This window comes from Lissotriton vulgaris, chromosome 1_1 (assembly GCF_964263255.1).
Source record: "Lissotriton vulgaris chromosome 1_1, aLisVul1.2, whole genome shotgun sequence".
In the NCBI taxonomy this organism is placed as follows: Eukaryota; Metazoa; Chordata; class Amphibia; order Caudata; family Salamandridae; genus Lissotriton; species Lissotriton vulgaris.
The window spans coordinates 229062167-229089154 of NC_141685.1; the positions used below are offsets into that span (position 1 = coordinate 229062167).

The window sequence follows — 26988 nt, forward strand, 5'->3', positions numbered from 1 at the left end:
GCGCCCTCTCTATGGCTAAACAAAGAAAGCAAATTCTGTGTTCTGGCCGGAAGGTCTTTTTTTCACAGGATATGGCCAGAGCAACAGCTACTCGTTGGATATAATTTCCTTCTATCTGTCAAGCCCTAGGTTCCATGAAGGCTAAATAAGGACGTGTGCATCCTTGCCTATTGAGGGCTACTTGCGAGGAGAAAACCTTGTCCTGAAGACTTTAAAAAATTCTTCTGTCTCCATAATGGAGATGAAATGGACCATGGGAAAACATAATTTAATTTGATCATGTTCTACTTTATCTTATTCTTGTTATAGGTATGGGAAACCTCTTTTACACCGCAGTCACAACAACATGCCTTTACAATACAGTCACTAGCCCGTCTAAAATGTTGCCATGCGTTATTTTACAACACAAATTGTTACAACTACTTGCTGTGGGCATGCTTTGTCGTACTAGTGTTCGAATTTTAAGTCCAACACCTTCCCTACTGTTGTGTGAGTGGAGTTGGACTAGCAATTGATACTATTCCAGCAATTGATACTATTCCAAAGTCCAGCGCTCCATAACGAAAGTAATTGTAAAGACTTGTGTGGTAAAGTAGCATGCAGTAATGTTTCAATCGGGGTAGTGACTGTGTTGTAAAGGCATGCAGGGCGTTCCATTATACAACCAGATGTAAAGGGTCAGATTTGTTGTCCGATATGAGGGTTGCAGTTTAGTATACTATGGAGTGTATATGTTGGTGAATCAGTGAATGAGTGAGTGAGCTTGGGAGTGAGTATGGGAATGGGGGAGTGAGGGAGGGAGTGGGTGAGTTAGTGAGTAAGTGAGTGAGTTTGTGAATGTGCCAGTGCGTTAGGGAATGAACCACAAAGGGACTGCCTGGTTGATTTAGCACACTTTATTGGACAAGTTTGCAATACAATAGTCATAGCTGAGCTGTAATGTTGGAACGCTCCCTCCAGGATCTTACTGGAGTGTTTTGTCAGTGCTGTATGTGGCATCTCTAGGGCTGTTACACTTCAAGCAAAGCCTGCAAAGTAGGATTAAAATATTTTGCAAAGTCTTTTCTATGGGGTATATTTCAAAACACCTAATACGGAGCATAGACATTATATTCAAACAACCCTTACACATAACAAAATAGAGAAAATCCAAAGGATGTAAAATAATTAGGTTAAGCTTATGTGAGGGTTTCAATTTAGGTGTCTGGTAAAGTAAAGGTTTTGTATTAGGTTGTAATTTAGCTGGAAAAACTTCACAAATAGAGACTTTGCGCTTTGTAAGCATTAAATTAGGCCAATTGCTGTAGAATCTTTCCTATGAATAGCAATGGAAGAAAAAAGAGTTTGGATGTTTTTGTTCTACTTTCCAGAAAGCATACTGGCATGAACCTATGGGGTTGATAGCTGTTAAAACTCATGGCCGTTTCACTGAGGCAGTTATGCACATCACAGAAGCAATAGAAGAACACGTGTTCAAGCACATGATAGAGAAGTACAAATAGAAGAGGAATGATGATGCCTTAAAGCGTCTTTCTAGCGTCCCCACCTGATCAGCTGGGTAGACCTAGATGCCAGCATGTGTGTTATTGTAAATGTGCGTCTTGTTTATTTGTCACTGGCCTTCATCATCAGTTAAAGGCTTATATAAGCCAGGGCCCCTGGCACAGTGACTGCATCGAGGAGAGCCCAGAACAGTAGACGACAACCACAAGACACCCAGAGGTGAGCGCTAACAGGGGGGCTTTGGCAGCAAGACAGTGTGACTAGGAACAGTCATTTAGCCTGTTTTTCATACCCGAGTATAATTGTGGCTGATGCGCTGCTCCATGGGTAGGAACCCCCCAAAAAGCTTTTTGAAGTACTGTGAGGGCCCTGGCCATGTATCAAACTTAATACTAACTGCACTTAGTTACATACATTGTGCCGACTCCAGACAGTGAACTCCCCTGCTGGGATAGTTCTTTTGAGGAGCACTATCAGCGGCAACCCATTGTAATTACCTAATATAATTCCTGTTAAAGCAATTATAATGGCCCACCCCTAACAGTGAAGGGCAGCATAAGAATTTCACATTCCTTGCATCCCTCAATGCCTGAAATGAGGAACTCATGTCGAGAAGGACATTTTGCCTCCATTCCTCTTTTCCAATCCATTGTTGTCAGATGTGGATACAGATGAAGGAGCATATTTACAATATTTTGGCAAAGGGCAGCACCGCAAGCCTTCTAGCTGCACCCTAAGTCAAAAGAAAAGGGCAGGAATGCACCCTATCTACAAGATGCAGCACATTCTTGTTCTTTCTGCCGGTGCACAAACTGCAGCAAAGCGCTAATGCAGGAAGCTTGCACCATGGTGCAAGAATATCTGCGTTGTTGGAATGATTGTTTTTCTGGCACAAAATCTATCAAAGGAGGCATTTTCCTCGTTCTCAGTGTGCTACAGAATGCAGCACATGTGGAAAGAGTTAAAATGTAAAAGATTTACCTCGTTACACCTGCTGTGGGGAGGCGTTCGTTTTTGCGCTTCCTCAGATTTATTCTATGTTCACCTTCCGAGGCAGTGTCAGACGCCATAGGTGTTGCATGAGAACACCCACAGCAAAACCCATTAAATTCCCATTCCACACAGAGTAAGGCATTGCCGTACACCATATTTACGTGGCCCTGAAAAGCCACATAGGGTGGCTTTGTGTGGCCTTGTAAATATGGGCCAGCAAACTGTGCCTCCAGAGTGTCACAAAGTGATGCTCCAGGTGCGTAACTGTGCCGCAGGGGCATTGTAAATATGCCCCAATGCTTGAACTCTGCTAACCCATGAAGTTAATTTCAGCTACCCTCTCTGGTGCCCTGATAAATGTCTTCCCAACGTATACCCATCGAAGCCCTCTGTTACCAATGGTCAAGACACACCTTCGGTGGAGCCTGCTGGAATCGCCAACTGGTCAACGAAACATACATAGCTCCACATGCATTTGGCATCCATGACCTAGACCTGCCAACTAAGAAGAAAGTCACTCGGTAAGAAGCCGGTGGGGTCTTAGAGGGAGCAGGGTCTGGTGCTAAGATGTACCATTGTGCTCCCTATCCCTCCTAAACCCTCCTCTTGCAAAAAGAAAAGCATGCTAAGCTGGTGCCTGTTCAAAGCTTTGGAAGATGAGCTGGAAATCTGTTCTTTGCAGTGGTTTCCAGCTCGTCTTCCCTGTCACAGTGTGATATCAGCTCCTCACAGTGAGACCGTGTGAAGGGAGCTGATATTCTGTGACACACTGTAGCTCTGTGGGAGTTGGCTGGTCTGCATCAACCTCTGAGCACCTGCCATCCCCACACTTTCATGCACCCGCCCCCACGGTCGCTAGGCAATGCCTCCATCCCTAAACTTTCTTTACTTTCACTGGTCCCGCTTAACAGTGCTGTACATGCCAGAGTAGCTGGCACCATCCCATCATTGGAGGGCCTCAGCTGCGTATCCCAGCCACATACCCATTCATCTCGCAGACCCCCATCTCAAAGCTTTACCTGCTCGGAAGCAGAGTCTATGAAGACCAGGTTCCTAATGGACTGATTCCATATCATTTGCGTAGTATCAGTGCTTAATTTGTAAACGAATGAGTGCTGGTGCCCAAAGCTAAGCTTAGAAGCCCATGGCAGGTGCAATTTTTAATACCAGTGCTCCTAATATCAAAGCACCTCAGGCCTCTTTAATCCACTACCAGACATTCCCTCCCTCTTTACCTCAGTCTTCCTGCTTTCTCCCTTTGTGCGTGTTTCACGTCTTTCTCTTCCACCATCTTTTCGCTCAGATTTTTTCCCTCTCTTGCTAAAGGTACATTTCTGATGCAGAAAAATAAGTGTGGGTCCCCAAATTCACGTGGCCCCCACCAGCAGCCACTGGCTCATGGGAGACTCAGGGGCCCCTCAAGAGATTCTGCAGGAGTAGGGGTCTCATTTAGCACTACTGCTGAGGAGCCAGAATGTGGTGTCTCCAGCAGGGGGGTTCAGATCACTGAGCTACATGCCTACATTATGATAAATGCACCACCATACTATGAAATCGCTTGTCCAGGATAACACTTGGTCTAGCATTACAACAATTCTCCCTGAAACAGGGACTGATATATTGAACCCATGATGACAATTGCCTCAGAAAGCTTTACTATATGGACCTGATCCGTCTTTAATAAAAATAGTTGCAATCAATTTACTGTGTTTGGCCTGGGGTCAAATCATAGCTCGAAGATACCCTACATCATCTGTGACATCCGCCATTCCTGACTTTGTTTGTTTAGCAATTGCCCTTTGAGTTCTGGTACAAGCTGTTTTGTGTTTTTATTAAAGGCATGGGCTTTTCAGTCTCAAATGAGCTAACTGAGTCAGCTGGATAACAAAAGGTGAATCTGCAAGCGTGGTCACAAATCCAGCTTGTTGGACCCGGCCCTTTTGGCAGGCTCAGCCCAAGACTTTTTGCTTTTTCCTAGCCTGTTTTTGTGACCTGGTGTTGGTGATTTTAGGTCTCTGCGCACTTTTTCACTGTGGTACAGTGTAAAGTGCGTGAGCTCTCTGTGAATGTGGGGTGAGTGACCTGCCCTCCCCTAGGAATGCATGGGGAATATGTATGCCCATGGTGGTTCCTGATGTGTGGGGAGTGCAGGGTCGAGTTTGGTATGTGCGAACTCGTGAGATTGAATGCTGCGCAATGATATATGCGGCATGGTTGTGTCTAGTGTAGAAGTGCCACTTTTAGAAGTTGGCATATTTGTGTAAATTGTGTCTTGCGTGTGATTGGCTGGAGCCTGGCTCCAGTAGTGAGCATGGGCCTGCTTGCGGATTGACTGTCTGGGTTGAGGGTCCTGAATGGGGCTGGGTTTTCCCCACACAATGCTGGCTCTACCCCCTGGGGTGCGTCTGATACCCCTAGCCTGGCCAGTAAAAGGAATTCCCTATAACCAGTTCTAGCTGGTTCTCTCACTGCCTGCACCCTGCTAGACAAAGGATTTCTCTGTATAAAAAGGGGCTGTGTCCCCTTACAAAATGTTCTTGTTTCTGACTTGAATCCTGCCAGGGGCGTGCTGCTGCTTGGGCCCAGGGGAAGGCTTGCCTCACTGGGCCCTGCCCAGCCCCTGGATGCCTGGAGGATTTTCCTTGCTGGGAGCTCTGTTGCTCCATCCTTTGATCTCCAGGACTGCTGGTGCCTTTTTGGATTGCTTTGACTTTGCCAAGGCTTTGTTGCAGCCTCCCCGCACTCTATTTGTAGGCTGAGCGCTATATTTGCTTATCCTGGGCAGAGGCTGTCGATTTCCCAAGGAGGGAAGCGCTCCTGCCCTTGTGCCCCTGAGCTTGCAGGTGTCTACCCTGCTTGGCGCCCGATTTGCGCTATTTTTAAATTACGGGTGCCACCCTGTTTATTGAGTGATTTAGCAGGTGCCACCCCGCGGCTATGTTTTATTTTGAAACCGAGGGTGCCCACCCCTCGTTATTGTCCCCGTGGGCCACAGAGAGCAAAACCGGAAGTCAGGCAGGCCCGGCCGGGATGGAGGCGGGGCCTGCCATAAGGCGGTAGTGGTGCCACAAGAGTGAGGAGGTCGGGAGCCCACCCCGCCTCCTCGAGCAGGGAGAGAAGAAGCGACGTGCTCCCGCGACCCGGGGCTCCCGTAGCTGTGGAGAGCCCGGGGCCACCAAGCAGGAAGTGCCGCGCCGAAGGAGAAGATACCGCTGACTGCGGGAAGCGCCCAAGTGCCTCCGCGAGACAGGAGGAGTGCTGCAGTGGCTGGCGGGGCTCTTGTGCAGAAAGGAGAGCCCTGCGTGCAGCCAGAGTCTACCCGAATGGCGAGGAGTCCCCCGAGAAGCCCGGTGAGTGGTGAAGGGCTGGGGGGGACTCCGTGAGGCCCAGGGGTGGCTGTACCAGTGCAGGCACAGAGTCAGAGCGGCCCCGTGTGCTCAGGGGGGCCGCTCCAATGGCGGGCCATTTTGTGTTTAGAGCCACAGAGGTTCTTGGGGGCAGTGGGCATTGTCAAGCCAGAGAGGCTCCGGGGCCATTTCCGTGATCCTGAGCCCCCAGAGAGGGGGGCTCCAACGACGCCGAATGTCTCTTCAGAGCCTGCGAGGCTCAAGTGGCAGTTGGAGTTCGAGCCCTGAGCGGCTCCATGGCCCCACAGTTGTTTAGAGCCACGTGGGCTCTAGGGGGCATTAAGCAGTTTCAGAGCCCACAAGGCTCCCTGCCCACATTGTTGTTATTTGGAGCCCAGTGAGGCTCTTGGGGGACACAAGTGTTTTGTTCAGAGCCTGGAAGGCTCCAACGTTGGCCCCATCACTGTCTTCACAGCTGCCCAGCACTTTGTGGGCAGCTGCCACGTTTAGGGCCCTGACATTTTGACACAGGGCGTCCTAGCCCCAACAAGGCCAGTTGGCCTAGGGACTGCCACAGGTGGTGGCTTATGTAAGTTTTGCGCAATTGTGTGGTTTTTCCTGCACCTCTGAATGTTCTTAGGCATCATGTGTTTTTGCGCTATTGAGTTGTTTTCTGACACCGCTGAATGTTTTTATGCATCATGTGTCTTCCTTGTTCTTACATCTCCGAATGTGTTGGTTTATGCATCATGTGTTTTCCTTCCCTGCACCTCTGAATGTGTTTTTGATGCATCATGTGCCTTGTTCTTACACCGCTGAATGTATGTTGATGCATCATGTGTTTTCCTTCCCTACACCTCTAAATGTTGTGATGCATCATGTGTAATGTGTTCTTGCTGATACCCCTAATTGTATTGTGATACTTAGGTGATTGTTCTTTCTAGTACAGGTGGTCCTAGTGAGGTCCTGGTTCCCTGCGTGACAATCTCCTAAGGCGGTTAGGGTTGCGTAGGTGGTACTTACCTGTTACCAGTGGTTACTGGTTGTGTGCTATATTTGCTAATTTGTGCTACAGTGATTTTATATCCTATATTCTATGTTCTAGAAGTGCTATTTTCTACTAAGTGCTGATTCTGACAGTGGCCCATGTGGCCCTGTCCTGTAAATAATCCCTTGTGAATATTGCCCATGCCAGTTGGCACAATGTATATTGTGTGATTACTATCTGATGTGTTTTGCAATACAGAAGGTTTTTTATATAACCTTGTGTGGAGTTCCTTTTGTGGTGTGCCTAGGATGTTGTTGCTGTTGTGTGCATGCGCAAATGCTTTACACATTGCCTCCGGGATAAGCCTGTCTGCTCGTGCCAAGCTACCAAGGGGGTGAGCAGGGGTTATCTTGGCGTGTGACTCCCTTGCCCTGACTAGAATGGTGGTTTCTGCCTGGCTTTGGCGTCAGCCTTAGCCAAGCAGAAACAGCCAGCTCTAACACAGCTCATAAAAACATGAAACTATTCATTCAATTTCCAGGTTGAAAATCTCCAACTTTTCATCCATGCGTAAGTAGCAGAAAGACTTTATAAAATATAGCAAATGCGGATAATTCATATTTTACCTTTTTTATACAGTAGTAATACTTTTTCCATTGCTCCTAGTAGGATAAAAGAAAAGTGGGGGGTGCAACAAGGGGACGTTGACTATGCACGTATTGGTATGGCTTAAACATATAAACTAACTTTCTGTGGTTTCCATAGTGTGCCACCAAGCATATTTTGGTTCCTCTCTATGCTTTCTGTCACTGCATCCAGATATGGGGAGTGGGGATTTTGGGACTGGGAAAGAGACGTGGCCTAATGATTTGAACTGCAAATTTTGGAACTGGGAAACCAGGTTTAAGTACTGGCATCAGCTCAACATCCTATGATTCTGGGCAAATCACTTAACCTACCTGTACCTAATAGGAATAAAAATGAATCTGAACTTGTGTAAAGTGATATGGCGTGTGTGTAAAGTGCTCCAGTGGCTTTGGAACACGTTTGCTCTATATAAAACTGCAAAAGCTAGATATATAACAACAATTGACATACACTGAACACCAGCTAGGACTACTGGCTTTGTCAGTGGTTATGAAATGTTAAGGCAAATGAGTAACAACAATGAGTTTGTGGTAAGTACTATTGAAAATGTTTTATTTCTGAAGCCATGAGATTCTGAATGAGTACTGAGGCCTGTAGAATGATTCGTGGTTTTCAGGGTGTCACAATGTAACGGGGTGCCCCTGGCGCCCCCTGGGGTCGAAGTAACTTGTGGACCCCCCTTTGTGTTTCCACAGCCCAGCCTGAAAGCGCCGTGTTGGCACCAAGTGGAGGAAGCCTACAGCGGAGAAGAAGAGGATCTGGGCAGCGGCCCCTTTAACTGGTCTCCAGGTGATGAAGGGGAGTGGCCAAACTACCCTAGAAAAGACGCAGGTGAGCCAGAAGAGGTGTGTCTGTACACCGGCGGAGCAGAGTGTCGGAGGAGAGGAACAGAGCGAAGCCGAGACGAGTGGTGGGACGAGGACTCCACGGACTGGAGACTACAGCGACGGATCCAGACCAGGGAGCCTACGGAGGAGGCAGAGACCAACGAGGGACTCCAGCGGAGGCAGGACGATCCCCCGGACTACCGACAGGACGACCACGCCGAGCCTGAGCAGAGCCCGTCGGACATCAGCCCCGCAGAGGAGAGGCGGTCGGGGAGACTCGAGCGAGACGGCGAAGAGGACGTCCATAGTTACGAGGAGGAGAGAGCGGATCGAGCGGAGTCCCGCCGAGACGAGAGACTGCCAGCGGCATCCGGAGGACCCTCGGAGCTAGGAACCGAGCCTGGAGGCCACCGACACCGCGATCCGCCCAGCCACTCCCCTGGAGGGGCGTGGCTTCACGAGGTACGTGAACGAATAGCGGCTTGGATCGGAAAACGGGCAAGGCGCTAGAGCGCTGACACGGGAAAAGGGGAAGGGTGCGGATTGGCCACTACTGCCCTTAGAAAACTCACAGTTTCACGGGGGTACAGTCCACCAAAGCTTGGGAGCACTTTACCAAAGTCATCTCACTCCTCTTTCCCCCCCCCCTCACTGGTGAATGGGATTTTGAAAGAGAAAGGCCGTGACAGTAACGCGCTTTTTCTCCCTTCATTTGCATATCTCCTGGAAGAGAAAGCGGCACGACGGAGCAGGACGGAGCAGAACGAAGGCGGACCTTAAAGACAAGGCGAACCGAGGGGGTCCTGTCAAAGAGTCGGGCTGAAAGGAGCCGGTCACCAAGGAAGCACCCGGGCAGGCTCAAAAGCACCGACCAACTTTTGTCATCAATAAAAGCTTTCCTTTGATTACTAAGACCCGCCTACTGCCTCTTCCTGTGGTCCCGCTTACAGTGGTGGAGAATGCGGGCAGCTTGACCATCTGCGACGCCAAGATGGATGAGGTGGTGCAGTCATTGGTAAAAGGACAAGAGAGATTGGAGTGGGCCATTCAACAGCAGATCATCACGTCAGCTGCAGACCGAGAGGCCATGAAAAATGCGGTGGCCGCCCGAGCTATGGAGAATCCAGTGCTTACCGAACCAGCCACCGCGTCGGCCACTAACCCTCATATCAGCGGCGTATCCCTCCAAAAGTATCAGCCAGGAGAGGACCCGGACGCCTTCCTGCTCAATTTTGAAAGGGCAGCCCGGGCATGTGGGTGGCCCGTGCCCAAGTGGCCGTTCTTTTTGGCACCCCTCCTGGTAGGAGAGGCCCAGGCGGCCTATCAGGTGGCCAACCCCACGGGCGATACTACTTACGCTGATGTAAAGAGGATCATCCTAGATCACTTGGGCCTAGACCAGGAGGCCTACCGAATCCGGTTCCGTAAGGAGAGAGGAGCCCCAGGAGAGTCCCCAAAAACCCTGTTCGTGAGGCTCAAGATGGCCGCGGACAAATGGCTGACGCCGTCCGTATGTACAAGGGAAGAGATCATGGACAGGATCTACTTAGAACAGTTCTTAGAGGCCCTGCCCTACGCCACCCAGAGGTGGCTACGACAACACCACCACCTCACTATAGAGAAAGCCGTGGACATGGCAACGACCTTCTCTAGAGTCCAACCTAGGATCGCTCAAACCTGGGAGAGTGAGAAACACAAAATCCCGATGAAAACCGAAAGGAAACCAGTGAAACCTACGGAAATCCCTCGGCCAAGAACCTGGAGGACCGAGGGACTTCTGCCTACCGGGCCGCAATGTTTTGAATGTGGCACCTGGGGACACATCGCCAGACTCTGCCCCCGTAGGAAGCCTCAGGAAGAACCCATGGAGGTCGGATACCTTCCCAAGGCGGTGATGTTCTCCAGCGAAATGGGTCAGGCATTCAGGGTAAGTGTTGGGGTAAACGGCACCTCCCTCCAGGCCCTGTTAGACTCGGGCTGTCGCCAGTCCGTGGTACACGCCCGTCTGGTTCTACCCTCCCAGATCCTCTCACAAACCCAGGTGAACATACGATGTGTACACGGAGATGTCAAGGCCTATCCGGTAGCTATGCTGCCCATTGAACCAGGGGGGAGGAGTCCACATACCCTAAGGGTGGGGGTTCTAGCCACTCTCCCAGAGGACCTCATTATAGGGACAGATAACCCCGATTTTCTAAACATGTTTAAGTACAGCCTATCCGCCACTGACCCCCCCCCAGAGAAGGGAAACGAGGAGAGAAACGTCCCTGCCTTAATATCAGACGAACCGTGGGTGCTTGACCGTAGTTTTCGATTCTCTCAGGTAAATGACGCGTCCCTCTCTAACGCGTGGGACGCAGCGGAAAGAGATAAGAACCTGTTTCCCTTACAATATCCAAGGTTTATGGTCAAAAACGACTTACTGTATAGGCAGGCTCAAAAAGATGATCCAGAGCAACTGCTAGTACCCCTATCCTTCAGGGAGCAGGTGTTATTCTACTCCCATGCCCATTTGGTAGCTGGTCATATAGGGGCAGAGAAGACCACGCAAAACCTGCTCCGCCACTTCTATTGGCCCGGGATATACAAAGACACTGTGAGATACTGTCAGGAGTGCGAGGTCTGTCAGAAAAAGAACATGACCCGCCCCCCGGCCGTTCCTCTACAACCTCTGCCCATCATAGGCACCCCCTTTGAACGGATTGGCATGGACATAATAGGACCCCTCCCTAAAACTAGAAGGGGATATCAGTACGTATTGGTGATTGTGGACTATGCCACTCGGTTCCCCGAAGCCTATCCATTGACGGTCACTACAACCAAACTCATTGCAGACCGGATGATTGAAATGTTTTCAAGAGTAGGATTCCCGAAGGAGATCCTCACCGACCAGGGCACGCCCTTTGTATCAAGGCTCATGAAAGAGGTGTGTCAACTGCTAAGAATCCATCAGATCAGAACGGCGGTCTACCACCCCCAAACTGACGGCCTCGTCGAACGTTACAACAGGACCCTGAAAACCACCCTAAGAAAGATGTTAGAAATCAACGGAGCCGAGTGGGATCAAGTACTGCCCCTTGCCTTGTATGTTCTAAGAGGCCAAAAACAGAGCAGTTTGGGGTTTTCATCGTTTGAATTGTTATACGGGCGACAACCCCGCTCCCTCCTAGAAATGACCAAAGAAGCATGGGAGAAAGAAACACCGGAAGAAACCCTGAAGACCCTTGAATACGCCCGTAATCTCAGATCCAAAATAGGAAAATTAAGAGAACTCGCGTATGCCAATCTGGAGAAAAACCAACAGCGTCAGAAAACCATATACGATAAAGGAAAGAAATGGAGAAGGATGGCCGTGGGGGACTGGGCTCTGGTACTTCTGCCCTCCTCCTCCCAAAAGTTTAAAGCAGAATGGGGAGGCCCTTACAAGATCATAAGTACTATAGGTAACACCAGTTACAAGCTACAGATAACCCAGAGGAAGACTCAAGTCTTTCACATCAATTTGTTGAAGAAGTGGCTCGGACCCCCCCCTACCGGGGTACATTTGACGGACGACCTCCCCCGGCCGTCCTCCAGCACGATAGACCAACTGGTCGTGAACGAAGACCTGATGGACAAAGACAGACGAGAACTGATGAACACCTTAAAGAAGAACGCAGGGGTCTTCTCGGATGTTCCCGGAAGGACCTCGCTGGCCACTCACAGGATACGTACCGAGCCAGGAAAAATCGTGAAAATCAGGCCATATCGAGTCCCAGAATCCCGACGCCAAGGGATAAAGCAGGAAATCCAGGATATGTTGAAGCTGGGCGTGATACGCCCCTCAAAGAGCAACTGGTCCAGCCCAATAGTATTGATTCCAAAACCCGACGGAACAAGAAGATTCTGCATGGACTTCCGCGCCCTTAATGAAATATCGCTGTTTGACGCCTATCCGATTCCTCGCATCGATGAGCTGATCGAGAAGTTGGGAGAGGCCAAGTTTATTAGCACCATCGACCTGACTAAGGGGTACTGGCAGGTACCCCTCCATGAGGAGGATAGACATAAAACCGCGTTCTCAACCGAGGACGGTCACTATGAATTTACCGTACTCCCCTTCGGTCTTCACGGTGCCCCTGCCACGTTTCAGCGATTGATGAATACGGTATTGAAAGACTTGTCTATGTTCACCTCGGCATACCTCGACGATATTGTCGTCTTTAGTCCCGACTGGGAAACACACATGGAACATCTACAGAAGGTATTAGATACACTGCAACAAGCTGGATTAAAAATCAACGCTAAGAAATCACGGATGGCCTATCAAAAAGTTAAATACCTGGGCTATGTCCTAGGGCACGGAATGATAGAACCTCAGATCGAGAAAGTCAGAGCCATTTCCGAGACCCCGTTCCCCAAAACAAGAAAAGACATGAGAGCATTCTTGGGATTGATTGGCTATTATCGTAGGTTTATTCCGATGTTCTCACAGATATCAGCCCCCCTCTCGGACACCCTAAAACACCGGATCCCTGAGAAAACGCTACTCCACCCCACTAGAGAGATGGAAGAGGCTTTTTCCAGCTTAAAATCCTGTATTACTTCCTCCCCGGTTTTGACTTCCCCTGACTTTTCAAAACCTTTCTTTTTGCACACGGACGCTTCGGATTATGGGATAGGGGCAGTCCTCTCCCAAAAATCCGAGGAAGGAACAGACCACCCCATACTATACGTTAGCCGAAAACTGTTTCCCCGAGAACTGAAGTATGCAACGGTAGAAAAGGAATGTTTAGCAATAAGGTGGGCGGTTGATAAGTTGTCTTATTACCTGGAGGGCAGACCGTTTACCCTGTATACTGACCACGCCCCACTGCAATGGATGGCCCGTAATAAAGCGAATAACGCCAGGGTGATGCGCTGGTTCCTAGCCCTGCAGCCTTACTCCTTTTCTGTTGTACATAAACGTGGAACTGACAATGTTGGTGCGGACTTTCTTTCTCGCTATCCACTTCCCGAACGGAAGAGTTCAGGGGGGGAGGAATGTAACGGGGTGCCCCTGGCGCCCCCTGGGGTCGAAGTAACTTGTGGACCCCCCTTTGTGTTTCCACAGCCCAGCCTGAAAGCGCCGTGTTGGCACCAAGTGGAGGAAGCCTACAGCGGAGAAGAAGAGGATCTGGGCAGCGGCCCCTTTAACTGGTCTCCAGGTGATGAAGGGGAGTGGCCAAACTACCCTAGAAAAGACGCAGGTGAGCCAGAAGAGGTGTGTCTGTACACCGGCGGAGCAGAGTGTCGGAGGAGAGGAACAGAGCGAAGCCGAGACGAGTGGTGGGACGAGGACTCCACGGACTGGAGACTACAGCGACGGATCCAGACCAGGGAGCCTACGGAGGAGGCAGAGACCAACGAGGGACTCCAGCGGAGGCAGGACGATCCCCCGGACTACCGACAGGACGACCACGCCGAGCCTGAGCAGAGCCCGTCGGACATCAGCCCCGCAGAGGAGAGGCGGTCGGGGAGACTCGAGCGAGACGGCGAAGAGGACGTCCATAGTTACGAGGAGGAGAGAGCGGATCGAGCGGAGTCCCGCCGAGACGAGAGACTGCCAGCGGCATCCGGAAGACCCTCGGAGCTAGGAACCGAGCCTGGAGGCCACCGACACCGCGATCCGCCCAGCCACTCCCCTGGAGGGGCGTGGCTTCACGAGGTACGTGAACGAATAGCGGCTTGGATCGGAAAACGGGCAAGGCGCTAGAGCGCTGACACGGGAAAAGGGGAAGGGTGCGGATTGGCCACTACTGCCCTTAGAAAACTCACAGTTTCACGGGGGTACAGTCCACCAAAGCTTGGGAGCACTTTACCAAAGTCATCTCACTCCTCTTTCCCCCCCCCCTCACTGGTGAATGGGATTTTGAAAGAGAAAGGCCGTGACAGTAACGCGCTTTTTCTCCCTTCATTTGCATATCTCCTGGAAGAGAAAGCGGCACGACGGAGCAGGACGGAGCAGAACGAAGGCGGACCTTAAAGACAAGGCGAACCGAGGGGGTCCTGTCAAAGAGTCGGGCTGAAAGGAGCCGGTCACCAAGGAAGCACCCGGGCAGGCTCAAAAGCACCGACCAACTTTTGTCATCAATAAAAGCTTTCCTTTGATTACTAAGACCCGCCTACTGCCTCTTCCTGTGGTCCCGCTTACACACTATCACTCCTGTTATGTTCACTCTATGTTAGACATGGAGGACCTTATTTTCTCCACATCTCATCCACCAGCATATCTTAAACCTCAATAGGGAGGTGTGAAATGTAGTTATTTTGTTTTCATGTGATTATGTGAAATTTCTACAATGTAACACAAAATGCACATCAGTCATTTGACTGAATATTTGAGAGCAAAATGTCTCATTGTTTACATTTTTGACTTAAGGTGCAGCAAAACAAAAGCACTGTGTTATATCCTGACTTCAATGTTATGCATGCCCTGGCTGTAGAATCTTACAGTGATGACATGCCTTAGAATGTTGTGAGTCAAATGAGTCACAGTTGACTCCGCTGAGCTGCCTGCTGGCTGCTCCTGGTGGGATCTTGATATGGTCTTGCTGTGATCTTGTACCATCTTGAATAAAACCTGGACTCTAAACTTGGCGTATTCCTGGGGTCCATGGACAATAGTATTGTAACCGAACCAGTAAAATTTTGCATGGCTCCCCCAGCAACAAAAATAGAAAGTTAGTGAAGGGAACACATTGTATGCTTGAGACAACAATGGATTCTAGACCAAGGCTGTTGAGCGACTACTCACCTAAGTATCACATGTTTAGATATCCCTTTTGTAAAAGAAAAAGTGCTTGCTATAACAGTAAATGTAGACATGTAATAAATTACCCGCCAGCAGTTCTCAAACTTAGAGAGAACAGACAGGAAAAACAGAGACAGCATAGGAACAGGGGTGTAAAATAAACAATTCAAGAGGCACCAATACATAATGTTCAATACGCATATGCTCCCAAGGCGAGTTCAGTTATTTTACTGGAGTTGAGACGGAGAAAAATTTCCAGACGTGAAACACAATGACAGTCAAGAACAAGCACGATAAAAACCTGTGTCATCTCAGCGCTTCCGTAGAGATCCATCGAAGACCAGGAATACTGTCGAAAATTTGAACTTCAACCTTTAAAATTCTTGGTCGAATGAAACAGTCAATCAACTTTATTGACACCACAGGACCATAAAAAGAAGCAGAGTTGGCCAGTAACGTGGTTGGTAGCTGGATGTGTGAAATCTCAAGAAGGCGGCATGCAAACTTTTTTTTTTTTTGTCCTCATACCACCATAAGCGTCCGCCATCGTAACATATCAGACTCTGTTGATCCTGGGCGCCCTGGGTCAATGTTCCTGCATTCGCTTTCGGCCCTACCAGGCCAGCTTCTTTGTACGAGGCTTGGTGTAATCATCAGACCAGATTTAGATCAACCTTAGTTCCTTGCCCCAGCAAACCAAGGGCAACCAGATGTTTCCCTCGATACGGTCTAGTCTTGCCATGTTCAAGGCCGCACGAAATCACTTCTCATATATGGGGGGGGCGAGATCTTTCCATAATATGCAAATTTCCCATCGGGCCAACAGGATCAAGCATAGAAAAAGGCCCATATGTTGTCTCGATGCAAAGTTCATAGTGCCTGGGCCTAAGCCAAATATAACTAGCTGTATATCTAAGATGATTTCCAGGCAAAAAATACCCATCAATGCCTTCCCTATATTACACCAATAGCTCTTCAGCTGAGTGCACTCATAAAACATGTGTAGATCATCTGCTTCTATCAAGCCGCATTTAGGACATCGGGGAGGTTGATTCAGAGCAAACTTTGCAATTTTTTGGGGGGTATAATACAACCTGTTAATAGTGTAAAAGTGTTTTTTCTTGAGGGAAGCAGACTTAACAAATTTATAAGGTTTTTAAGAGACAAAAAGTAGAACTCAGAAGCGCTATTCTCCAATATAGGTGACCCCCAAACTGTATGTAATGTTGGTAGTTCAGTGTCTTCCCTATCTAATAGGCTACCATACCATAGCCCTACTTCTTTCTTCATGGGAGCTGTATTTTGGAACTTTATCTCCGCCTCATAATTTCCACCTGTATTCTCCTTTTCTGCCGCGTACCATGATGATAGTTGTAGAAATTTAGAGCTAGAAAAGTTGTCTCCAATCTTTGCTCTCAGGACTTCCCACGGTAAGACCCCATCTGAGGATATTAGATCGGACCACACCAGGATACCTGCACTCTCAATTGGATCAGCCAGACTGTCTTTTAGGCAATCTGGAAGCCCTGGGGAATTCCAAATAGGGGCAAGGTCTGAAAAGTATTTTATCCCCCACTTTACCTTAAGACTTTGCAAGATGTTAAGTGCAGATTCAATCACCTTCAGATGGACTTTTTTGAAAAACCTGGGGGGCCCGAATTTGTACAAGAACCCAACTCCCCCTCCCTCTTGATTGACCATGGCTCTCAGAATCCTCCCCCAATTATTGTCAGTTGGGCTGGCCAGTAAACAGCGACTATTTTTAAACTGAAAAGATATACAGTAGCAGAGAACATCGGGTAAAGCCAGACCCCCCTTGATTAACCTTCTCTTTAGTTTCTTCCAGGACAATCTGGAACTCTTATTGGCCCAAATTAAACTCCCAATCTTACTCTGGATTTTACTTAGAAGTTTACTGGGAAAATCTAGTGGGATGGCACTGAAAAGAAAGGTCAGCTTGGGTAAAATTACCATTTTAACTATATTCACTGGGCCATAGATTGTCAATGGTAAATTTTTCCACCTAAGGAAAAGGTGGTCAATCTCCTTTGAGACTCTCCTTAAGTTTGTCGAGGGAATATTCGACACATCCTGCTCTATGTTTATCCCCAGGTATTTAAATCCTGTGCTGACTCTCCCGTTCCAGCCTTCAATCCCCCAACACATTATCTCTGTTTTAGAAGGGTTTACTGCATATCCAGAATGTCTTCCGAAGTCGCATAGGGTATTCTCTACTTTAGGAAAAACTTCTGTAGGGTTGCTGGTGTAAATTAGCAGGTCATCTGCGTAAAGGGCGAGTTTAATATTAAGATCCTGGACACGGAACGGCGTGATTTGAGGGTCTAATCTAAGTACTTGAGCTAGGGGTTCGATATATATATTGAACAACAGAGGGGAGATAGGACACCCCTGACGGGTGCCTCTCTGAATTTCAAATCTTGTTGTCATTATCCCGTTAAGGAGAATAGTGGCCGAAGCCCCTTCATCACATTTTCTTAAAGATTTTATAAACATTGGTCCGAAACCCATTACTCTTAGAGTTTCCCAAAGAAAGACCCAGCTAACTCGGTCGAACGCTTTTGCTGCGTCGTACGCGGCCACTGCGAGAGGCTCTGCCCATGCTACTGCCCAGTCTATGCAATCTATTAATTGCAAAGTTTGTTCTTGAATGTGCCGACCCGGAATAAAACCTTTGTGATCTATTCCTATTAGTTGTGGCACTACTTTGACCAATCTCCCTGCTAAAATACTAGTGAAGATCTTATAATCAGCGTTCAGCAGGGAGATTGGCCTGTAGGAATCCGCCTTTAGTGGACTCTTTCCAGGTTTCAGTATAAGCACAATAGTTGCTTCATTCCAGGACGGGGGACCCCCCTCTAATATATATGCATGATTAAATAGCTCATGTAGTCTGGGTATGATATCTTCTTCTAGAGCTTTATTATACACCTCACCGGGTAAAGCATCGGTCACTGCCGCCTTGTTATTCCTAATCTTTTTGATGTGGAGCCTAATTTCTTCCACAGTGATTGGCCTTTCTAACATCTCCTGGCTTTCTTTAGTTAATAATGGTAAAGCTTTATTGTTTAACCATGTAAGGATGCTATCTATATCTGATGTACCCTCTTCCTTATATAACTGGGAAAACAGAGACACAAGACATTGCCGCATATCTTCATGTTTACTTGACGTGGTTCCAGCCTCGTCAATTATTAACTTTTTGATGTTGCTCATTGCCCTATCAGCTTTTATCTTCCATGCTAGGGTAGCACTTGCCCTTTCCGCGTATTCATAATGCTCCATTCTAGTTGCCTCTCACTGGGCTCTCACTTTTTCATCCAACTTGGCTCTATACTCCGAGCGAACTCGGTCTAGTTCCTTGAGGATTTGAGCTGTTTACGCTGGTTGAGAGTTCAATCTTGCTTCCTCAAGTCTAGCTGCCTCTGTTTCCAATATTTTAAATCCTTGCCTATCTTCTCTGTTCCTATATAGGATCAAGCTACGAAATACTCCTCGTATGTAGGCCTTGAATGCGTCCCATACGTACTCTGTGGAGGTAGACCCTACGTTCTCTTGGAAAAACCTGGTTGGGGACTCCTTAATATTGCTAATTAGCTCTTGATTTTGCAGCATAGCTCTATTTAACGTCCACCGAAACGGGGTTTAACTATGCTTCCTGTATAGAAGAAAGTTATGGGGGCGTGATCCGAGAGGATGCATGGGAGGACAGAGATATCCCCCACTTTATCTAAACCAACTCTATCAGTAAGTACATAGTCAATTCTCGATGCACGACCATGTTTTTTGCTAAAATAAGTAAACCCAGATCCCGTCCCCCCTTTGGCCTCCCAGATATCAACCAATCCAAGATCGTGGATCATATTGATCATTGCTCGCCTTGTAAGTGGAGCTGTCACCTGCTTTCTATGGTTCGATCTGTCTCGAGCAGGGTTAAGGAGTACATTGAAATCACCCCGACTATTACGGGAGTTGTAACTTCTATGAAATTAGTCTGAACTTTAAGTAGGCAAGAGGGGTCATCCACATTGGGGCCATAATTTCAGTCTCCCCCCAACCTACCCTCATCTGGATCCACCTACCAGTACAATCAGTTAAAACAGATTTAATGACACTATTGTCTCCCTTTCTAATCAGAATTGCGACCCCCTTGTTATGTGACGTGTTTTGTGAGCAGAGAAAATGTTCTATCCATTTAAATTTACAAAAGATATGTTTGGTCTCTAAATAGCTTAGGCGCGTTTCCTATTTGAGAAATATTTGTGCTGCCGACTGTTCTAGATATTTCATAACTTGCAGCGCCCTTCTGCTACACCGCAGCCAATTCACATTCCAAGATATAACCTATATCTTTATAGTAGTCATTTATTTACCAACCCCTTCACCCTTCTAAGCCTGATGGCCTGCGCTAACATAATTGAAAATGATGAAACGGGATATAAGGACATTTTTTTTGTTTTTTCCCACTGCAACCCCACCCGTGCTCCCCGCCTCCCCCCCCCTTCTAACCCCCTGTGACCCCCCCTACCTACTGCATCCCTGGGGAGCCCTCCCTTCCTCCTGGGCATGCGCCCTCGGTCGAAGCCCTCCCCGGAAGTGTGGCCATATGCAATGTAGTTAGAAATAAAGTGAAGAAAGAGAGAAAAGAAAATATACTACAACTATTCAAGTGAATGGTGCCAGCCTCGACTCTTCCCTTCTCTGCCTCCTCAGATCCTATATATTTTTACTCAAACCAGTATTCATCAATTTAAGTTTTAAGTTTTTGAGTTTTGAGTTTTACTATACTTTACACATCGCCCCTCCTCCACTGCCAAAATTTTCATCCTCCTCTCCCCCACCTCTCCTTTTAATCCTGTCGATTAGGGCATCAACCTCCTTTACATGCCGCATATTCCAATTGGTTCAATCAATCAATCACGTCATTTGTAAAGCGCACTACTCACCCGGGAGGGTCTCAAGGCGCTGGGGTCTTGAGCTGCTTTCTGAAGGCGAGATGGTCTTAGGTTCGCCGAAGGTGGGTGGGGAGGGAGTTCCACGTCTCAGCTGCCAGGTAGGAGAAGGATCTTCCTCCGGCGGTGGCTCTGAGGATGCGTGGTACGGTGGCGAGTGCGTGGCCGGTCGATCGTAGCTGGCGGGTGGGCGTGTAGAAGGTCATGCGGTGGTTGAGGTACTTGGGGCCCAGGTCGTGGAGATCCTTGTGTGCGTGGATGAGGAGTCTGAACGTGATTCTCTCGCTGACGGCGAGCCAGTGCAGGTCTCTCAGGTGTCCGGTGATGTGGCTGTGTCGGGGGATGTCGAGGATGAGTCGAGCGGAGGCGTTCTGGATGCGTTGGAGTCTTTTTTGAAGTTTCGCTCTGGTTCCGGCGTAGAGGGTGTTCCCGTAGTCCAGTCGGCTGGTGACGAGTGCCTGGGTGACAGTCTTCCTGGTTTCCGTGGGGATCCATCTGAAGATCTTGCGGACCATGCGCAGGGTGTTGAAGCACGAGGATGAGACGGCGTTGACTTGTCTGGTCATTGACAGGAAGGAGTCCAGGATGAAGCCCAGGTTGCGAGCGTGGTCCGTCGGTTTGGGAGCGGTGCCCAGGGCCGGGGGCCACCAGGAGTGGTCCCAGGCGGAGGGTGATGATCCCAGGATGAGGACATCCGTCTTGTCCGAGTTCAGTTTAAGGCGGCTGTTCCTCATCCAGTCGGCAACGTCTTTCATCCCTTCGTGTAGGTTGGCTCTGACGGTGGTGGGGTCGCTGGTGAGGGAGAGGATGAGCTGGGTGTCGTCGGCGTAGGAGATGATGTTGAGGTTGTGCTGGCGTGCGATGGCTGCGAGGGGGCTCATGTAGACGTTGAAGAGGGTTGGGCTGAGTGAAGATCCTTGTGGTACGCCGCAGATGACTTCGGAGGCCTCGGATCTGAACGGAGGGAGGCGGACTCTCTGGGTTCTTCCGGTGAGGAACGAGATGATCCACTCCAGCGCTTTTTCTTGAATTCCGATGTTGCTGAGGCGCTTCACTAGAGTTCGGTGGCAGACGGTTTCGAATGCCACAGAGAGGTCCAGGAGGATGAGGGCCGCTGTTTCCCTGTTGTCGATCAGGGTTCTGATGTCGTCGGTGGCTTGGATCAGGGCGGTCTCGGTGCTGTGGTTGGCCCGAAACCCGGACTGCGAGGGGTCGAGGGATCCGTTCGTCTCGAGGAAGGCGGCCAGCTGTTTGTTGATGGTCTTCTCGATGACTTTGGCCGGAAAAGGAAGGAGCGAGATGGGACGGTAGTTCTTGAGGTCGGTGGGTTCCGCCGTTCGTTTCTTCAGGGGGGCGGTCAGCTCGGCGTGCTTCCAGCTCTCCGGGAAGGTGGCGGTGTGGAAGGAGGAGTTGATTGAGTCTCGAAGATGGGGTGCGATGGTGGCGTCGGCTTTGTTGAAGACGTGGTGTGGGCACGGGTCGGTTGGTGATCCGGAGTGGATGGAGTTCATCGTGCGGGTGGTGTCTTCGGTGCTGATTGGGGTCCAGTTGAGAGGGTGGTGGTGGCGGTTGTTGGTTCGGTGGTAGGGTGCGTGGTCTGTGCGTCGAAGCTGTTGTGTATGTTGGCGATCTTGCAGTGGAAGAACGAGGCGAGTGAGTTGCAGAGGTCTTGGGAGGGAGTGATGTCGTTGTTTCCGGCGCTGGGGTTGGAGAACTCTTTGACGATGCTGAAGAGTTCCTTGCTGTCGTGGATGTTGTTGTCCAGTCGTTCTTTGAGTGCCGTCTTCTTGGTGGCGCGGATCAGCTGATGGTGTTTGCGGATGGCGTGCTTGAGGGCGGTCCTGTTGTCTGTGGTGTGGTCGAGCCGCCAGGCTTTCTCGAGCGTGCAGCAGTTCTTCTTGGATTCCTTGAGTTTGTCGGCGAAGCAGGGGGTTTTCTTGCTGCCTTGTCTGCTGGGAGGGTTCTTTAGTGGTGCGAGGTCATCGGCGCAGGCGGTCAGCCACTTGGTGAGGTTGCTGACTTCTTTGTTGAGGTCCGTTGTGCTGGTGGGAGTGTTCTGGCTGAGGGAGGCGGTGAGCTGCTCGGCGGTGATCTTGCTCCAGCATCGGCGGGGGACCTGTTGCGGGTGGTGATGGGTCATAGTTTTTTTGAAGCTGGAGTGGACGCAGCTGTGGTTGGTCCAGTGGAGTCCGGTGGCATGGCTGAAGGAGATGTGCTTGCTGAATGAGAAGACTGGGTCAAGCCTGTGGCCGGCGTAGTGGGTGGGGGTGTTCAATATGGTCATCCTTTTGCCCAATTCCCATTGTCTTGTAGCTGTTCGATGGGACACATCTGACCGAATAGAAAAGGAGAATGGGGTAGAAGTCAGGTTGCATTTTAGTTGACCGGCTTTAAGGGCAAGAGATAGAATCCTCTCTTTGAGGGAATACGTTAAGAAGTTAACCAGTATTTTCCTGGGACGGTCTTTTCCAGGAGCTCTTCTATACGGGTCTCGATGGACTCTTTGGATGTCTGATGACAAGTCCAGGTCTTCATCTGAGCTTTTTAATATGTGTATTTTTAAGAGAGAGACAACAAAGTTCTTAATATCGCTCCCCCCAATGTCCTCTGGAATATTCAATATTTTCAGATTATTTTTCCTAGAATGATTCTCAAGCCGTTCAATGTCGTCTTGTAGCTCCTGATTTTGCCGGATCACTTTATTCAACGTGGAGGAGGAGGTCTTTATAGATTCCATTATTTTCGGTATCTCAGCCTCTAGAGAATCCGTCCTCAATGAAATCTCCTCGACTTTAGATGACAAAAGATCACATGATGCCTGAATAGCCTCTTGCTTTGCCTTTGAGGTTGTAAATCTCTTGTCGATACCTTCAAATCTCCTGCCTATGTTGTCACGTAGACTCAACAGAATATCCGCTAGAGTCCCAGGAGCAGAAGTATGAGGCAATAGAGGTGCTCTAGAATCTTTTCTCCGGGTATCTGGACTTCCTGGATGGAGGGGTGGGGGGTTGGTGGGAGAGCCTGTGCCCCAGTGTCTTGCTCTTGTGCCTGCACTTGTACTTTTGTTTGGCTTTTCGGTGTTCTCCCCTCCGTCTCCTATCCCAATGAGGTGCCTGGTAAATCTGGTGCGCCTAGCAAGCCTAATGAGCCTTCACTACCTGCTATACCCGCTTCGATCTCTTGAGTCATATCTAGATCTTGTACAGCAAGAGCTGAAAAGCTGTTTGAAAGTTCTACTGATGGATGTATTTCAGTCGAACATTCTCGAGCTGTAATATGATCTGTCTCATTGGAAAAGAGACCAGCAAGGGGTACATCGCTTGTCTTACTGTCTGCACTTGTTGGATCCGAGCTAGGAGCAGGACTGGCCAAAACCGTGGTTCCCTTAGATGTCATGCTTTCGTTTTGTTTGTGAGCCGGAGTAGGTATGGTGGTAGAGATAGAGGCAGAGGAGGTAGAGGAGGTAGAAGAGGTACTGCAAATCTTGTAGTATGATTTCAGTGATGGTGTTATTTTTAATTTTGCAGAAAGGCAGGCTTTCATTTGTTTTTTACTTTTCTTCCTTCCTTTACTGGGAGTATCCTGCGGGATATCCTGTGGTATCTCTTGTGAACTTTTAGTGTCTCTTCCTTGTGTCTGCCTATTTCTTGCTTTAACCTCCACAATTGATGTCAATCCTTCTGCTAATTTGGACTGACCTGATGAAATGGCTAGGCCACTGTTGCGGAGCGTATATCTCCCCAAGGCTTGTTTAGGCGAAGTGACTTCTTCGTTTTTTAAGGGACTGCAGTCTAACACCGCCTCACTCCTACTCTCCATGCAGCCCAAACTATTGGGCGGCAACCTCGTTGTTGAGGATAGGGTCTTGCCTCCCTACAGGCCCCCAAAGGCGCCCCCAGTATGATTCTCTTGCCCCTGGTGTCCAATCCCCCCACACTCTACTCCCACTGACCCCTTTTCCCTCTCTCTCTCTCCTACCTTACTCCCTCTGGACACAGGATCCGCTGCAATTGCTGATGGTGCGCTGTTACCTCGTGGTGCCCACCGAGGGTACTAAGAGCTTGCTTCCTCCATTTCCTCGTGGCTTCCAAGATGCAGCACCCTGACTGCTCCACCGCTGTGTCCCCGCTAAGGTTGATTCCCTTGCCAAATCTCTCGCTCACCATTGAGGTATATGATGTCTGAGAGGCTGAGCAGAGAAAAAAAGAAAAAAAACAGTGGCAAGATGAATAGGGCGCCGCCCTGCTCAGCTCCGAGCGGTGTGTTCCTGAGTAAACACCAGGAAGAAACCCCCACTGGAGCCGCGAATTTAATCGGAGTTAGCCGCTGGTCACAAATTACGGGTCTAACCAGTCATGCGGGATAATTTGAGGGATAATTTGAGGCGGTAGAAAGTTTCCTCAATGCTCGCTAAGTTCCCGGCTTCATGCTCCTCCGAGGCGGCGCAGCAGTGGAGCTTGCAGCGAAGCGAAGCAAAGTCGGCAGCAGAGTCTCCAGAGTCAGCTGACACCTCAGTGTAGTTGACGCACGCCACACATCCCGGGAGCTCCGCCTGCGGCCATTAGCTTCCGACCGCCATGCTCCCTCCCCTGCCTAAATCCTGCACGCAAACTTACGGTGAACCGGGTGGCTCTAGGCATGTCTGTGCAGGAGAGCGTCTGTCAGCAGCGATGTGCTGCATCGAAGCAGTGACATGAGGGAAGATCAAAAATTTGCTAGCATTCGCGCCAAGACTTTTCAATTCTATTAAGGACACAGAGGCGAGGATTATGCTTCTAAATCTTTACTGCAATAAACAAAGCAGCCAATGAAAATGTATATTTTCATAAAAAACAGTAAAACAAACTACATTTTCCATGATGCACATATGTATAGGCACGCCCCCTTAGTCCATAAGAACCCCTTGCGTGCTCCCATCATCCCAAGTCCAACAATAACTTGAATACGTTTATAACTCCTCCAACATGGAAGAAACAAAGCCTCAGGCATAAACTCCTGGCGTCCGTCGTCGTTCAGTCCGACTTCTTATCAGATCCTGAAAGAAAGGAAATTACACCACCGTAATCACTGTATAATTGGGTTGGCAAGCTTATTACTGTAAACTAAGCCGGGTGGGATAATCCTCGCCTTCGTGTCCTTAATAGAATTGAAAATTCTTGGCGCGAATGCTAGTAAATGGTTTATGCTAGTTTAACGGTCTTTAAAAACTACAGAAGTAATATCACCCACCGGCTTATAATAAAACGTCTTAAACGCTGATTCAGAAGTCCAATCTGCACAATGCATAATGTCTTGTATATTAGATCCCTAACTATAAGACTTTGACGCCATACCGCCTCTCACTGAATGAGCACCAAAGATCTGCGTATCAATACCCGCTCCCTGCATTATGAAGCAAAGCCATCTGGCAATCGTGGCAGCCACCACTGGTCTAAAAGTCTTTTGCAAAGCAATCAATAGTTGCCATCAACCTTGAGGCCCCTAGGTCTTTGTACATTCCTCATATGCCTTTAAACATTGGACCACACATAGTTTCTCATTTTCAGGAAATGCATTATAATCAATGTGACGTGACAATATCTTAGTACGACCTGTAATATTGAAAGAAACCCCTTCTGGTGTAAACGTCGAGTGCTCTCACATCCGAAGACCGCCTGCAAGTTGATAGGCAAAGTAACATGGCAAGTTTGACCGATAATTGTTTCCTAGACAAAAGTGCATTAGTAGGCCAATTGTTAAACAAAGAGATGACTAAAGAGACATCCCACAGACCCGTATATTTGGGTTTAGGGGGATTAGCTACCCTAATCCCGTTCAGTAATTGGCAAAACACCGGATGCATACCTAACGGTTTACCGTCTATCTGGGTATGCCCCGCCGAAATAGCTGAACGAAAATTGTTTACTGATCGATAAGCCAGACCGTCAGCTGCCTTATCAGACAGGAAGTACAACACATGGGGTAACTGTGCCCCCACGGGATCCACCTGTCGTCCCACGCACCAATCCACCCAGTTCTTCCAGGCCGTGGAATAACGCTTCCTGGTAGATGGTGCCCATGCCTGCTTGATAAATTCGGAAGTTTTGCTCGAAACTCCTGGCAGTTGCCACTGCTCCCTGAAAGCCTCCATGCCATCAGCGATAGCCTACCCTCCAACAGTAACGGGTGCTGCTCCTGACGAGGGCCCTGTAATAGGCACTCCGAGTCCAGCAGTAACCGAGGGCGATCGCAGCTCCACTGCAACAACTTGGGGAACCATGCTTGGGACGTCCACCATGGTGTCACCATGACCACTTCCGCCCGTTGTCTGATCACCTGCGTCATTACCCTGGGGATTAACAAGAACGGGGGAAAAGCATACTGAATCTCCAGAGAACAATCCTGGAGAAAGGCATCGGTTGCTGTCGCCATCGGGTCTGGCCTCCAGCTGATGAACCTGGGAATCTGATAAGTCAGTCTTGAGGCAAATAGGTCCGTCTGATACGGACCCCAAATCGTCTGACTCTGTACCACTGAAATACCTGGGGAAGCAGCTTCCAGTCACTGTAATCCCTGAGGTGCCTGGAATTCGAGTCCGCTACCTGATTGGATTGCCCCGGAATATACTCTGCTATCACCGAGATCTGATTCTCGAGACAATAATGCCAGAAGTCCTTGGCTATTTGGACAAGAAGCGACGACCTCATGCTGCCCAACTTGTTGATATTCCTCACTGCGGACACATTGTCCAATCAAAGGAGGATGCAACAAGAGGTCTGCCTCGGGGATAACGTGCGAATCGCAAACGATCCTGCGAGCAGTTCTAAGCAATTTATGTGTAGCGAGAGTTCTTGCGTAGACCATCTGACGCCTGTGGAGATATCTCCGCAGCGTGCGCCCCTGCCCCATCTGCTGGCGTCTGACTCGATTACCACCTCTGGTTGTGATCCGAAGATCGCTC

At 49.1% G+C, this 26988-nt stretch overlaps 1 long non-coding RNA gene across 1 annotated transcript in view; it reads left to right on the forward strand.

Moving 5' to 3' along the window:
- The first annotated feature begins 1672 nt into the window (after positions 1-1672).
- The window catches only part of LOC147741957 (uncharacterized), a 111042-nt gene continuing 85726 nt past the window's right edge, over positions 1673-26988 (forward strand). The window contains exon 1 of the long non-coding RNA XR_015299443.1: positions 1673-1722. This is a non-coding gene — a long non-coding RNA (uncharacterized LOC147741957). The remainder of the gene's footprint in view (positions 1723-26988) is intronic.